General features: G+C 36.4%; 1 protein-coding gene across 11 annotated transcripts in view; it reads right to left on the minus strand.

Moving 5' to 3' along the window:
• The window catches only part of DCX (doublecortin), a 361,602-nt gene that overhangs the window by 235,171 nt on the left and 109,112 nt on the right, over positions 1-17,319 (minus strand). Inside the window, exon 4 of one of the 11 annotated variants that reach the window (XR_006267372.1) lies at positions 13,878-15,355. The exons of the other annotated variants lie outside the window; for them this stretch is intronic. The gene's annotated coding sequence lies outside the window, so the exon portion shown is untranslated. Of the gene's footprint in view, positions 1-13,877; positions 15,356-17,319 lie in introns of those variants that run through there. 11 annotated transcript variants of the gene reach the window in all.

Raw genomic sequence — 17,319 nt, forward strand, 5'->3', positions numbered from 1 at the left:
TTTAAAACTGCTCCTTAATCACTGACTTGGATGAAGATTCCTAATTTATGATTAGGTTACTCACCTGGAAAACAACCACCCTCTTTCATCACAACCACCCCATGGGATCCAGATCTTCACTGAACATTAACCAAAGTACATGGCACGGATTGCACTAAAATAGCAGCATAACCCTTCACAATTTCCAGTGATAACATAAATGGAGGTGTATGTATGCAGATGTGTCATTATTGTGACACACATGGTATTTAGTCTTTGGAAAAATAAACTGAATGTTTTCATCATAGCAAACCGTCTGTAAAGAAAACAACTTTTCCATTTATATTCATTTTTATTATATCCCCCAATGTATTAATTAACATATATTACTGCTCAAAGAGGCAGCTAGAGCAATCAATGGGCATAATTTGAATTTATCCATCTATGCAAAGTGTTGACTAGGCAATTCCCTCCCTCACCCCCACTCTCCAAAAAATTGCATGTTAACCTAAATGTATATAAACAGATAGGTTATTTATATATAGATGTACTTTGTTTTAAGGTAAAAGAATGAGTCTTCACTTTTTATTACACTGAATCACATGAAATTGGCATTTATGTAAATAAAAAATGCTGAAATATCAATTTCATATAATTCAACAAAACAAAAGGACTCACTACTTGAATTCTTGAAATAGTAAACTCTCCTAATCTGTTTAACATAACCCAATTTCTAAAAATGTACTTTGCATACATTTCAGAATCACGTGTTGTATAAAACAAGGTTTATTGTAAAAGGTTTGTGTATTATGTACTAGGCAGGAAATATACAGGTAAATCAAGTAAAGACAGGTTCATTCAGCCTAACATTTCCATCTATGCCAAATCTGAAGCTTTGGACTCAGAAATGAGTTTGACCGCTACAGACCCCATCATGCTTACTAAATAGGTAAAACAGGTTCACTTAATGCAATGATGTAGTTATATTTAGTAATGCATCTTATTCACCTGCATTTGTATAAAAGAAGCACTTTTTTAAACAAATGAGTTATGTGGAAGAAAAATCAGATTTCTTTAGTTTAAAATCATTAATATTTGAAATAGGCTTATATTGTATATATGAAATATAACATTTGCATGTCATTTTTATTCCCTGCAAAATAAGTTCTGTTTGGCTTACTGATAACAAATATCTATTGTCTGAACAATATAAAGAGTATTAGTCTCTTCATCCCAATATAAACTGTAACAATTACAAATTTGTGGTATTTATAATTTTGAAGTGTCATTATTTTTTCTTATTCGCCAACCTTCCAATTTTTATCTTCTCCCCACTTGCAACCTTATTGGTGTGTTTGTTTCTTTAATAGTGAGATGTGAAAAATAGGTAATGACTATCAGCTGCCAGTGAAAGTGACCTGAGGAGAGAGTGAGATAAGGTATCTCAAGTAGCAATATCATGCAACATTCCCCACATTGTGGGATATTTTTATTGATGTATCTTCCATTTCCTACTTTGTTTCTCAGAGCAACCCTGTGAGTAATGACTGGAGGTATTATGAAGTCTGTTTTACAAAAGAGGACATTCTCACAGAGAGATTGGTGAGACATTCTTGGTTACACAGAAGCCAAGTCAAAAAAAAAAGTATACTGCTAATCTTTGGACTCCTAGTTAGTTTAATACTCACCTCAAAAAAGTGTCTTACTTTCTTAGCACTGAATAGATATTCCAAAGCTATTCATTCTATTACACTCCAAGTTCTACAGAAAATTACTGAGTTCTATAAGTGATTATCTACTCCCCGTGCCCAAATTCAGAACAAAGAAACAGAATTTTGCTGTCTCATAAATCATTTTATAGCTGCAGCAACATGTATTTAACAGGCAGTAGAGAAGTTTACACAAAGTCATACCCTGCAGTTCTACTTTACATGGAAGAAGGGAAGAAGTAGAAATATGGATGGGTTATCTACCAACAATGCAAATCTTAATCCTCTGATCATTTGACTTAACGTTCACAGTCAGTGAAGGCTCTTCATACACATGACTATGATCTTTCCCTTCCTAGAAATGAGAGCATCTCCTCTTAGGAAAAATAATGTTCTTATAAAATTGTATAGTGTTTTAAGTGTACGCAGCTATTTCATTTGTGCTCTTTAATAAATGTGGTGGCATTAAAAGGGAGAGAATTACTGTGGAAGTTCCTCTAGCCATAAAGAATGAATTGTTGTACTTATAGAAAAAAAAAGAGACCAAAATGTGGAACATATGTAGAGTGGGAAAAGAAAATGCACATAATAAATACAGGCGAGGAGGTTTTGAAGAATAATTTGAGTAGTTCCAGGAATTTCAATTCGTTTTTCACATCAAATATCTATTGATTAAATCATACACACACCCGGTGGAGAATGAGAGAGACAGATTATACAGCATTCTAAGCTAGGGGATCTGAAGCTTGCAATCACAAAGTTTACAATCTGACAAAGATGATAAATATCTAAATTCATTCATCCATTCAACATTTATTCAGCACCCACTGTATGTGCTAGCAGTGAAAACAGGACACACTAAGTAGGCCCTGGTGAAAGTTGCAGCCTACTGGGATGGACATCTCGGGTCAGATAATTACGGAGAAGTATAGCGTGCTTGGATACATACGAAGTGAAGGGCATACTGCCTAGCCTGGCCTAGAGTGTCAAGGAAACTTTACTGAGATGATATCTAAGCTAAAATCTAATGGGTGAGTGATAGAGCAAACATTCCACAGAGAGAACAGCGTGTGCAAAGATTCTGAGGTCAAATAAACTTGGCATGCTTGAAGAAGCACAGTGAGTGAGGAGAAGTCTCCAGAAGGCTGGAAAGGTTGATAAGGACAAGAACATGCAAGGCCTTGTGAGCAATGTTGTGGATTTTTAACTTTATTTTAAGCACAGAGAAGATGAGAATTCTGATAGCAGTGTGGAGGATGGATTGAAGAGGGGCAAGAGTGGACACAGGGAGACCAGTTAAAAGGTTATGGCAGTGATTCAGGAGAAAGATGATGATACTTTAGACTTACCACCATCCCATCGAGTGGTAGTGGGAAAGGAAATAAAGGAAAGAAATAACTTTAGATAAATATAGGTGATAAAGGGCTTCCCAGGTAGTGCTAGTGGTAAAGAATCTGCTTGCCAATGTAGGAGACAAAAGAAACACGAGTTCCATCCCTGGGTCAGGAAGACCCCTGGGAGGAAGGAATGGTAACCCACTCCAGTATTTTTGCCTGGAGAATCCCATGGACGGAGAAGCCTGGCGGGCTATGGTCCATAGAGTCGCAGAGTCAGACACCACTGAAGCAACTTAGCTTGTAGGTACACATAGGAGATAAAGTTAGCATTACAGGATGACTTGGATCAGTGGAGTAAGTAAGAAGGGAGAATCTAATATGATTTACTGGATTCTGGTTTGAACAAAGGTCTAGTGGCTCTATTCATGGAGACAAAGAACACTGGAGGAAAATCAGATCGAGTGGGAGATGGATTTTGTTTTGGATATGTTTAGATTAATTTTCCTTTGAGACATCCAAGTGCAGATGTTGAACAGGCAATTGAATATGCAGGTCTGGGGCTCACAAGAGAGGCCAGGGTTGGAGACATAAATTTAAGAGGTGTTAATGGATGAGATTGCCCAGGGAGGGGTTGTAGAGTAGACTGAATAAAGAATGACTGTAATGTATTATAGAATACACCCAAGTATTTCTCCCTGTTTTTGGAGGGTCAGTCACTTGTCAATCAGGTTGGGAAAGATTAGGTTTAATGGTCCTCAAACTGAGGCAGATTGCCTGGAAATACTTAGTAGTAGGAGAAGAGTGAGTCAGAGACAAAGTCCTCTCAGGAGAGGGAAGACTCCAACCTGAGGAGACCAAATACAAACATTAAGTAAAAATGTTTAGGAGTAGTACCATAAGTAAGAGGAAAATGGGGCTAATAATTTGAAACCAGAAGCCAATGAAGCAGTGTTGGTACAGGACAAATAGGGTCCTAAGAGTTTGCAAGGGACAAGTGTGGGTTGTCAAACATAGGTATGTGATTGTATTGATCATGCTCCTGGCAGGAAACAGATGGCATTCTCATAAAGGATGAGTAAAGAAATTCCCAAGAAGGGACCATCTACTAAGTGGTGGGTAGGATTAAGGGGTTCAAAGAAACAGCAAAGCACCCATGGACTAGCAGCTGCAGGAAGCTACAACCAGTCTTAGGCTTGAAGGGGTAAGGGGAGGGAACTGTTTTTAGAATCTGGCATGTCCTGTAGTCATGAGAAAGAAATTAACAATCTATGACCTTAGCTAAATAAGCAAAACTGTAGGGGGATAGAGGATTAAATACCCCAAACACTTTCTCCTTCACCTTCATCTGCTAGTGCAGACTGAATCCACCTGGAAACGAGAGGACAAGCAAGCCAGGGGATGCAGTTTGTAGAGGCCAGCTTCCTAGAGCAAAGAGCAGGGTGGAGAAAACGTGTGAGAATGGATCTGGAGAAGGCTATATAGCACAGAAGTAAGTAGGCAAGATGGGATGGCTTAAAGATCCAACTTGAGGTTTACTGAATACTCTTTTACCATAGAAAAGATAGAACATACTACAGATTTTCAAAGGAGGTATATCATTCAGAGACCAATCAGAAAAAAACAGAACTACTCTAGCTATTTCAAATAGAGGAAATTTAATATAAGGAGTTGATAATGCATGCAATAGAAGACAAACGGGGACAGTGAGACAACCTCAAGATCAGCAGAAGCAGAAAGCTATCACCAAACCTAGGGAAACGATGGGAGGAGGTAACATTACCAGAAACCAGAAGTAGGACCCTCTTATGCAGGGGCCTGCCAGCAGGAGATGAGACCACAGTCAGGGTGGAATCTGGGACCTAAACAGAAAGGGCTCTTTGGCAGGAGCTACAACCATGGAGAAGAAAGATTTTGAGCCATTTTTGGTAGATCATGCTGTGATTGAGTAATAATATCTTTTGTGGTGAAGAGGGTAATGGAGGCATACATGCCACATATCTTTCATTATGGACCTAGATATATTTCCTTATATCATGACTGTGTAGCGTGAAGATGTAAAGTGTTAATGTAAGATTTAGTTGGGGGCAGAATTTCTCTCAGAAAGAAAACTGTCTTTATCTGGCAAAATACTCTAAGAGTGCATATTAATTGTGGAAATATAATCCTCGGGGCATAGCTAATTTGGGCTGGAAGCAAGAAAATCATGGATAAACTGTAACATAAGAAAAGAACATGTATTTGAAGGGCTCTTGGGTATGAACTACAGATAAGAGGTAAAGAATACAAAGTAGACAGAGGACCTAGCAACATGGCAGGAGGTTAGAGGCCAAGCAGAAGAGAAAACCAGTTAAGATTCTTCCCTCAGAAGAACTTTGAAGAACAGCAATAGTTAATGTTATAGACGATCCATGTAGCCTGAACATATTGATACTTCGGTAAGGGAAGAGGTTGTGATGGTATCTTGCATGGTGATATGGAAAAGAAAAGGAATTATACACACAGAAGGCAGAATATTGTTGGTAAAAACAGGAACTTGGATCTGAAGGTAAGTAGAAACATTTGGCTTTCCTTTACCCCAAACTTTAAATACTGTAACTCATTAGATGCCTGGAGACTCACTAATTACACGTCTAAATCAAACCCTTCAAAATTTAACACCTCAAGCTAACAGAATATCCAATACTTATTCATCAGTCTAATATATTTGTAGGTGATGCTGAAATCTATCTTATTCTAACACTATTTATTCTCTAGAGTTCTGACTTGTGGATATAGAATGTTCTAGAGAATAACAGATACTGATTTCTAACTTTTGAAGAATTTCCACATTGGAAGGATGGGAAAAATTTGCTTAGTTTGAAAAGACAGAACTCAGATCAACAAATAGAATTTAAAAGGAGTAAGGTTTATAGGAAAATAACTTTGACTCACTGTGTTTCTAGTAACAGAGAGTCTCCAAAATAGAACAGCTTTTCTTGTAGAATATGGTTGAACCAGTTCAAGCAGAGGCTGATGACCATGAGATAATGATAATATTAATAATAATAATAATAGCATATTTTGAAGACATTATTCTATGTGTTAAACTCTCTAATTTTTTAAATGCATTTTTATTTAAGCTTAAAATTCTACAAAAAAAGTATAATTACTATCCTCATTTTGCCTACAAGAATATTAAAAGGTTAAATAACTTGTCTCAGGTCACACAGCTAATAAATGACACAGAAACGAGATTCTAAACCATAGCCAACTGACTCCAGAACTGATATGCGACCATTATGCTATGCAGCTGTGCTGTGCTCAATCGTGTCCAGCTCTATGACTCCATGGACTGTAGCCTGCCAGGCTCCTCTGTCCATGGAATTTTTCAGGCAAGAATACTAGAATGGGTTTCCATTTCCTCCCCTAGGGGCTCTTCCTAACCCAGGAATTAAATCCGCGTCTCTTGCATCTCCTGCATTGGCGAGCAGATTTTTTTACCACTGCACCACCTGGGAAGCCCCGCATTGTGCTTTACTGCCTACGTAATGCTATAGAAGTGTCTATATGGTACCTAGGAAGATGACCTGGGGAACTTCTAATTTTAAGATTCTATATGTGTATGTGAATAAACATGTATATACAATATATGACCTGTGTGTATATATGCATCTTCATACACATAACAAAAGAGAAAGAAACTCTTTAATCCATGGAAAAGATGAGTAAAAGATGGCCCTCTCAATAGAAAAAAATCAACATAAGTTGAAATTGATACAAACTGAGAGGTGGTTTATAAAATTTTCGTTGACAAGACATGGGAAGTGAGCAAGTCCTATGAAGTTGACAAGGTTGATAACTTGTTATGACTGGAATGTAATGAAACATCAACCACCTCAATCACAATGTAACTGTGATGATCACAATGTAATTGTGATGTTGAATTAGAAAAAAAGAGACCTACCTGGCATCTAAAAAAATGGAGACAAAGAGTTGGTCTTTGTTTATGAAGCAACAGTGCTATTTTTAGACATTACTATTTTAAGCCTACAGAAAAATGCAACAAAATGTTAGGAAAGATAAATTATTTTACTTTTAAACCTATTATCAAGCTTTGATGAGTCTTAACATATTTCTTCAGATTTTTAAAGAGAAATATAACATTACAGGCAGAGTTGAAGCCCCTGTGTACTTCTCCTTGATGCTATTCCTCTTGTTCAGTAACTAAGTCATGTCTGACACTTTGTGACTCCATGAACTGCAGCAAAACAGGCTTCCCTGTCCTTCACTATCCCTCGGAGTATGCTTAAATTCATGTCCATTGAGTCAGTGATGCCATCCAACCATCTCATCCTCTGTCGTCCCCTTCTCCTCCTGCCTTAAATCTTTCCCAGCATCAGGGTCTTTTCTAATGAGTTGGCTTTTTGCATCAGGTGGCCAAAGTATTGGAGCTTCAGTTTCAACATCAGTCCTTCCAATGAATATTCAGGGTTGATTTCCTTTAGGATTGATTGGTTTAATCTCCTTGCTGTCCAAGGGACTCTCAAGAGTCTTTACAAACATCACAGTTCAAAAGTATCAATTCTTCAATGCAATGCCTTCTTTATGGTCCAACACTCACATCTGTACATGACTATTGGAAAAACCATAACTTTGACTCTATGAACCTTTGTCTCAAAGTAATGTCTCTGCTTTTTAATATGCTGTCTAGGTTTGTCACAGCTTTTCTTCCAAGGAGCAAGCATCTTTTAATTTCATGGCTGCAGTCACCGTCCACATTGATTGTGGAGCCAAAGAAAAGAAAATCTGTCCCTGCTTCCACTTTTTCCCCATCTATTTGCCATGAAGAGATGGGGCTGGATGTTGTGATTTTAATTTTTTGAATTTTGAGTTTTAAGCCAGCTTTTTCACTCTCCTCTTTCACGTTCATCAAGAGACTCTTTAGTTCATCTTCACTTACTGCCATTAGAATGGTATCATCTGTATATCTGAGGTTGTTGATATTTCTCCCAGCAATCTTTATTCCAGCTTGTGATTCATCCAGCACGGCATTTCTCATGATGTGCTCTATGTATAAGTTAAATAAACAAGGTGACAATATGCAGCCTTGACATACTCCTTTTCCAATTTTGAACCAGTCCATCATTCCCTGTCTGTTTCTAACTGTTGCTTCTTGATCTGCATAAAGATTTCTCAGGAGGAAGGTAAGGTGGTCTGGTATTCCCATCTCTTGAAGAATTTTCCACAGTTTGTTGTGATTCACACAGTCAAAGGCTTTGGCATAGTCAATAAAGCAGAAGTAGATGATTTTCTGGAACTCTTTTGCTTTTTTGATGATCCAACAGATGTTGGCAATCAGCTTGAACATCTGGAAGTTCTCGGTATATGTACTATTGAAGCCTAGCTTGTAGTGCTTAAAAGGCTGAAAATAATGAAATGATGAGGGATCATATTTGAAATATTCAAATGTTACAAACTATACAATACAAGCTTGAGAGTTTCCTATGCTGGTTGGCAGGCAACATTTCCTGTTTTCTGATAGTGTGATTTTCTTTTATTAGTTCAGAGGCCAACAAACACAAGCCTCTGAAATCAGTAAAAAGCCTTTTAAAGGTATATGCAAACTTCAGACTAATTGACAGTTAACGTCTAGTAGAAGATGTGGCGACCAAGCTATAGACAGTTACTTTAAAATTTAGAGAATAATGACCTACGGATTACAATCAAGTTTTAAATTGATTATCTAATAATATCTAATATTATTCAGAACAGTTCTGCTCTGTGGTCAGAGTGGGCATTTCCTGGGAACTTACTAGAAGAAATGTAGAATCTCAGACTCCAACCCAGACCTACTCTAGCAGCCTGCACTTTAACAATATCCCCAAGTGATTCACTTGTACATTCAGTTTGAAAAACATTAATATATTACAATATTCTAGAATGAAAAAGACTAAAATAATATAATGGAGAGATTAGGCCATGGTCAAATTAACTGCAACTTTGAATATCATTGGCACTGATTATCTGTCTCTAAAAGGAGAAAAAAAGAGCTAAACTGAGATATAAAATACAATACCATCCTCTACTATCACTTGTAATCAATGATAGGATGCACCACCATTTCCTTAAGTAGACCTATACTTGTGAAACATCAACACCCCCATGGTAGGACTTCCATTGTGGTCTAGTGGTTAAGACTGTGTTTCTACTGCAGGGGGGTATGAGTTTGATCCCTGGTTAGGGAACTAAAATCCCACATGCCACACGATGTAGTCAAGTAATAATTACAAAATTTAAAATTAGAAAATGAAAAGCAGGCTACAAAATTAAAAAAAAAAAACATAGTATTGACGAGCCCATGACTTGATAAAATATGTTGGGCATATTACTCTCAAGTCAGAGCTTTCTAAAGTTGTTCTTAGCGTATTGAGGGATTTGGGGGAAGAAGGAGAAATGCAAGAGGGGAGAGGTCAAGGTTAGACAGGGAAATGGTAGGCAACCCCATCCTTGAAGGCTGAGTGGGTCGTGCGGACCTAGTATTTCCATTCTCTGGTTCAGAACATGCATTACAAGCTCTTCTAATCAAAGACTTATAGATTTACATCATAGTTTCTTTCAGATTTTGGGGTAACATTTATTTTAGGCCCTTTCAGCTAACAGAACAAAGAACTATATGTATGTATACTCATGTGCCATCTATTTACTTGTTCAAGTATACATGTGTGTGTAACAGTATTAGGATTGTTAACCTATACCCCTATGAGAAAGAACACTATCAACTAGATTACAGTGCCTTTTTCTTTTGCTTTTAGTCTTGCAAACTCCATTCATTTCCCAAGTTACTTAAGTTGGGGATCTTAGTGACGTGGTATCATACATCTGTAATAAAATTTGATTGTTTAGTCAAATTCTGCATTCCATTCTTGATGTCAAAATGTTTTTAATATGCGTGCATTGATTCACTTTTTGTGCTTTTGACAAATACATAGTGTCATGTATTTACCATAACATCATACAGAATAACATCACTACCCTAAACAACCCTCTATGCCTGGAGAAAGAAATGGCAACCCACTCCAGTATTCTTGCCTGGGAAATCCCAGGGACAGAGGAGCCTGGTAGGATACAGCCCATGGGGTCTCAAAGAGTCAGACACGACTTAGTGACTGAGCACAGTCATTTTTTTCTAATATCTAATGAAGTTTTAAAAATTAATTTATTTATTTTAATTGGAGGATAATTTCTTTACAACATTGTGGTGGTTTTTGCCATACATCTACGTGAAACACCCACAGGTGCACATGTGTCCCCCCATACTGATCCCCCTCCCACCTCCCTCCCCCTGGGTTGTCCCAGAGCACCAACTTTGAGTGCCCTGCCTCATCCGTCAAACTTGCACTGGACATCTGTTTTACATATGATAATATACAGGTTTCAATGCTATTCTCTCAAATCACCCCATCCTCGTCTTCTCCCACATAGTCCAAAAGTCTGCTCTTTACATCTGTGTCTCTTTTGCTGTCATGCATGTAGGATCATTGTTACCATCGTTCTAAATTCCATATATACGTGTTAATATACTGTAGTGGTGTTTCTCTTTATGACCTACTTCACTCTGTATAATAGGCTCCAGTTTCATCCACCTCTTTAGAAATGACTCAATGTGTTCTTTTTTTTTTTAATAACTGAGCAATATTCCATGTACCACAACTCTCTTATCCATTCCTTTGAGCACAGTCATTTTTAGGAACAGTGTAGGCCACACACAACACATCAGTGGTTCCTAGTTTGTGGCCTCTGGTTTAATATCTTTCTTTCCCACTTGGCTCTCTGCTCCACAGGGGCACAAGCCCACGGGTCTGCTGTGCTCACCACAGTGTCTGGATTCAACAAACGAAAAAATAAAAATAGAAGATGGACCCACCCTCCCAGTAGAGTAACAGGTTCAGAAAGAATACACTGGCAAGGAGATGGCATTCTGTCACTCCCTGCCTCTTTTTCGATTGCCAGCTGGAAATGTCACCATGTCCCTTTAAGCCCTACTCCCAGTTGACCCCTGCAAGCCTCCTTATCCTCTGCCCTGAAGTCATCACAATGGCCACATGGTTTCTGGTGGGGGCAGGGCCCTCTATGACATCACCATGGGCCCAGACCTGCCTGGTCCTCAGTCTCCAGGTGCCGAGAGCAGACCAGCACACCAGGAGCCATTTCCTCTCAGCTCACCACGTGGTCCCACAAATGGTTCCTGTGCTTATCCGTGGGTGTTACCTGTGTCTATGCCTTAATGTTTACTTCTCTGAGATAGAAAGCTGAAGAACTCCAGGGGAAGGTGCTCTGCGGAGGGCACTTTCTAATTTGGCAGAATCTACCAGAGCATGCCCAAGATTGTCTTGATATCACGTTGCTCTGGCTTTGCTTCGTTGTGCTGATGTACGTTAACAGTGAAGTTGGCAGGAGAACATGGCCAGAGTAATGTGCAGACTCCTCCTACCCGTCCAGGCGGTTCATTAGGCTCTCCAGGAAAGAAAAAGGAAAAGGCTTCCTCCAGCAAAGACTATATGTTCGATACCTTAACCCTGCTCAAGATGGACCTTGTGAAATTTGTGTCCAGTGTGCAGAATCTGAAACTTGCCATGGCAACCGACGGTAACTTCAACCCTCCCAATGTTGAGGTTCCTGTGGATGCACACAATAACATTACAGTCTATGAGCTCTCAGGCAACAAAGACTCCGATTGAGTGGATTTGTGTGTCAAAGTAGAGGAGAAATAGTTGAGTGTTGACAAACTCTATCCAAACTAATAAAACTATTCTGAAGCAAAACAAAAAGCCTCTGATATTTTTTTATTAGCTTTAAGTTTTACCTTTTCCAGAATGTAGTATAATTGGCATCATGCAGCATATAACCTTTTCCAGACTAGCTTATTTTACTTAATAACAGTCATTCAGGTTTCATCCATTTCTTTTTGTGATTTGATGGCTCATTTCTTTTTATTCTTTAATAATATTGGTATGTTCATATACCATAGTTTGTTTATCCATTCATCTATTAAAGGACACTTTGGTTGCTTCCAATTTTGTGTGTGTGTGTGAGAGAGTGAGTATGAATTAAGCTATTATAAAATTCATGTGCATGTTTTTGTGTTGGCATTAGCTATCAAATCATTTGGTTAACTATCTAGGAGCATAACTGCTAGGTCATATGTATGACAATGTTTAGCTTTGTTAAGAAATTGCTTCCAAAGTGAGTACCATTTTGCATTCCCACTAACAATGAATGAGAGTTTCTGTTGTTCCTCATCTTTACCAGTAATTGGTTTTGTCAGATTTGTGTATTTGACCATTCCAATGAGTGTGTAGTGGTATCTCATTGTTTTAATTTCATCAGTCTACTCTAAAAAGTTATCTTATTTCCATATTTCCATTGTGTTTTATTACCATAAATTCTTCAGGCATTTTATCTTTAATCTGAGGTTTAAATCTTCTGCTCAGGAAAACTTCTGCTGCTGTTTATACCATCAGTTATTACATCGGTTAATTAGTCCTCTACTAATATTTTCATGAAAGACTGATAACTTGAAATCATGTATATTGGGAAAAATTTATTTTTAATTGAACAACACTGACCACATTTTCTTTTCCTGAATATTGCTTTGTCCATGAATGTTTAGTGCCTCCACACAAAAGTTTAAGTTCCTCATGAACTTCTCCCCTTCTTCTTTTAGTTTGTTTTGATTTTCTTATATACTTACTAGATGTTAACCAAATCTGTATTAGTATGAGTTGCAGTTGTACCTTTACCCTGAAGTTTTATTACAAGCATGTATGTATTTTATCGGAATCTTGACTTTATTATGTGTCTTCATATGGTTTTAAAAACCTATATGCTCATCATTTAAGTCTTTTATAGTCTATGCCTTTTCTCCATTGAGATTCAAATGAATCTATTTATACAATATTAGAAACAGAGAACAACATAAAATATGTTGATACAGTTATTGAAGAAAATATATTTTAAAAAGAACAGTAACTAAACTATTTGCTGTTTTTTCACAAAATCAATTTTATCTCAGTATATTTTGTAATTGTGAAAGTCCAAATGTTCTTGCATATAGTCTATAAACAGAGAAGATAAATTAGCAAGCACCTCAATTGAACATAGATTTATAGAAAATCTAATGTTCAGTTTTAACTATTTTAACTTACAGTCTTGTCATAGTTTAGTTATCAACATTCTTGTTTTTTTGTCAGTAAAGAGCATGTGCTAGTTTTTTTGGGGGAAGACTATTTTAATCAATATTTTTCCTATGCTTTTTATTTTCAAGAGAACAGAAATCTTAAACAAGACACTTGTTTTTGAGTGTCTGGTACTGTGCCTAATGAATATTTTTCTAATTAATATGTTATCATTGGTAAAATGTACTTTCTGTTTACTTCCAACACTGATTTAAAGTGACATGATAAAAGATATATTAAATTAAATATGTTTGGAATTGATATGTACACACTGCTATGTTTAAAATGATAACCAAAAAAATAAAAATAAAAAATAAAATGATGACCAACAAGGACCTACTATGTAGCACAGGGAACTCTGCTGAATACTCTGTAATAACCTAAATGGGAAAAGAATTTGAAAAAGAATAGATATATGTATAACTGAATCACTTTGCTGTACACCTGAAGCTAACACATTGTTAACCAATTATACTCCAATATAAAATAAAAAATTAAAAAAGAAAATAAACTTTCACAGAAGAGAAAGATAGCAATATAAACTAAGCAACATTGAGAATGAGGCAAAATATTATTGTGCTTCACAGTACACTAGCTTTATCAATATAAATAGTAGTCACTGTTTCAAATGGAAGGAAATTAACTCAGCACTGCTCTTTCATATGAAGGCATATAAATACAGATACAGATATAGATACAAACATATCATGGCATTTCTATCCATCATTCATCTCCTTTTATGTTGTTCCATTATAATAGAATCTGTGGTTGTTATCTCTCTATTAATATAATGGTATCATTCACTTTCATACATCAGATATTTGTTAAGTACCTGTGTCAGAGTGTTTCAGGCACTGGAGATACAGTGGTAAAAAAATCCTTGAACTCATTGATTTTATATTTTATTCCCAAGTTAGGTAGAGATATTTAATAAGCAAAGAAGTCAAATATATAATCACTAAGGACAATGGAGAACAAACAGGCAGAGAGAGAAAGAACTCAATTAACTAAAGACACATGGAATCAGAAAGAACACATACTTGTTCTATGTTTTTCATTTTTGTCACTAATATAAGAAATCTGAGACTCTGGAACTGACACTGAGAAAGTCATGCCCTGAATTATATCTTGTTTTTAGTCAATGCAGTGTTTAAAGTAGACGTGGTGATTTTTTTAGCCACATACTCAAAATATACATGCTTTTATTTATTTTAAGTACAATTTTCCTTTTTAAAGTTGAAGTACAGTCCATGGGGTTGCAAAGAGTCTGACATGACTAAGCACAGCATGTAGTTGGTTTACAAATTTTTTTTTTGCTTTTTTAACTTTTTATATGCAATCTTAGCCATGTTATTGAAGACATTTCTTTTGCCCTGATGGCTATCTCTTGGTAGAATCTTAACAAGTTTGAGATTAGAAACACTTTCCTGAGATGCATGTGGTCTTAGTTCTTTGGTGCATTTCTTATTGGATATTTTAAGTTATAGAAAAAAAGCACAGTAATCTTTGAAAATGCCAATATATTTTATTCAGGATTAACTCTGGAATTTCATAAAAGAAGCCTATTTTCCCACTTTAAATTTTGCATGCCAAAAAGCTCATATCATTAGTAATTTCTCTGGATTATATCCTTGCAATTCTTAACTGAACTGAGCCTATGAATTTGGTAATTTTCTAGTAGAAAATAAGATCCTAAGGGAATAAGACACCAAGAAAATGTGGAGTTGGAGATAGTTTTGAGTGTAGGTTTAGGCCTAGGATTCAAGGTGTTCCATAGTATTTCAAAAAAAATGTGGGAGATACCAGTTTTGGAAGGACAAGCTTTATGTACTTCTTAAGTTTGTCTAGTGATTGCTCATTTCTTGCTATGCAGTGAAAGTGTCAGTCATTCAGTTGTGTCTGACTCTTTGTGACCCCATGGACTGTAGCTCACCAGGCTCCTCTGTTCATGGAATTCTCCAGGCAAGAATACTGGAGTGGGTTGCCATTTCCTTCTCCAGGGGATCTTCCTGACCCAGGGATTGAACATGGCTCTCCCACATTGCAGGCAGACTCTTTACTGACTGAACTGCCAGGAAATCCCTTGCTATGCAGAAGAACCATTACAACTTCATGCCTAAAAAAAAAGAAGATAAGAAAAAGCTCATTTCTTTAAAGTCTCCAGAATGTGAGACTTTAAAGACATAACCTTTAAAGATTAGCTCCATTATTCACACTGAGACGTTTATTGAAGATCAATTTTCACTCACTCCAGCATTGTATGATATAAACATTTGACTTATTGAGAGTTAAGAGATACATAAGGTGTGTTTATCTTATCATTCCTTAATATTTTACCATTGTGTTATTTTGAAAAATTCACAAGAACAAATTTGAAACAAAATCATATAAGAAAATAAGAATGCGGGGTCAGGGGAGAGACTTCCCTGGTGATCCAATGGCTAAGACTCCATGCTCCCAATGCAGGGGGCCTGGGTTTGAACCCTGTTCAGGGAACTAGATCCCACATGCCTCAACTTAGAGTTCGAATGCCAAAACTAAAAGATGCCGCAACTAAGACCTGGCACAGCCAAATAAATACATAAATATTTTAAAAAGAAAATAGAATGGGGCTTTAGGTAGTTATTCAAGCAAAATGAAGAGCTGTCATAGTCCAGTAAAGTAGTTGTTCTTTTAAAAAAAAAAGTGCACGAATGAAAGGAATGCCATACTCAAACATCACTATGGTATCTATGTACTGGGAGATATGGCAGAAGTTGCCAAGTTTAAATCACTTCTCCATTTACTAGTCTATTTAGAAAAAAATAATTCCATTTTCAAAATAACTGTACACATCTAACCCTTCCCCCTTTTCTGTGATATTAATCCTAGATGACATATGGAAGGAAATCTTACTATTTTTCTTGGTACCATTTGTTCTTATTTCATTATTTGTTTTGGTAATAACTTGTCTACTTTTGTATAAGTAAAGAAATTTACTGAAAATGTATTTTTACTGAAAATGTAAATTTACTGAAAAGTTGTATAACATTACCATGTTTAGTCTGAGGTAGTAGATACAAAATATTTTGCATTTAGAACTGATGGACCTACATTTTATAACTTAGCCTGTACACTGTGAGTGTACAATGATGCTGTGTAGACTAGGATGATGTCTTCAGAATGGGACAGTAATTAAAAAAATTAACCCTAAAAATCTACATTTTGGGGTGGACTTACTTTTGATGAAATATAAGAATAATCCTTTTGACATGAAACACTACCTTTAAATTAGGGAAAAACATGAGAACTACAGGAGAAAAGCAGGATGGGGAAAAGGAAATGTTGACTTAAAATGGATGCAGACTGATACATATTACTAGTGTGCCACAGGCGAAACATCACAAAAATTAAAAAACTTGGTGCGTAACCTCCAAGAGCTCACACTCCAATTCTGCTAGTTATATAGTAGAGTCTATACAAAAAACGTAACCTGCATTATGAGCTGATTTTAGCTGATTGCTATTTGAGTTATACAGATAATGCTGTCGAATTTCAGAAGATAGAGGAACCACTGTATCTTTGGTGAGCTTTAAGAAGAAAATGTGACTTAGAGAAAAAATACCATAATGCGAAGTCTTCTAAAGATAAAGAGAAAAGTGAATGTGTATGAAATGTTTTGCATTATTTCTCTGCTGAATGCTTTTTTGTCTATTTCGTTGAGTTATTAATCTAAGTGAAATAGTTTGTGTTATTAATGACTATTAGTAATGGAGCTCTTTCTTAAGTTCATGTTTTTCATACAAAAAATGAAGCCCTCTCTAATCAAGATTCACTCTGTTGACCCAATAAATCATAGTCTTATGGCAAAATGTTAGGTATGAGTCCTATTAAACTGAATTTTTTCCTAAATGTTGAATAAATTTTATTTTGAGAACATTGTTGTCTTCAAATAGGCATTAGATTATTAAAATCCTCAACTAGTAGGACATTTTCTGGATTCTATTAACAGATTTTTTTTCTTATTAAAAAACAAAGTTCAGAGACTTCCCTGGCAGTCCAGTGGTTATGACTCTGCTCTTCCACTGTGGGGCTGGATCT

This window comes from Cervus canadensis, chromosome X (assembly GCF_019320065.1).
Source record: "Cervus canadensis isolate Bull #8, Minnesota chromosome X, ASM1932006v1, whole genome shotgun sequence".
In the NCBI taxonomy this organism is placed as follows: domain Eukaryota; kingdom Metazoa; phylum Chordata; class Mammalia; order Artiodactyla; family Cervidae; genus Cervus; species Cervus canadensis.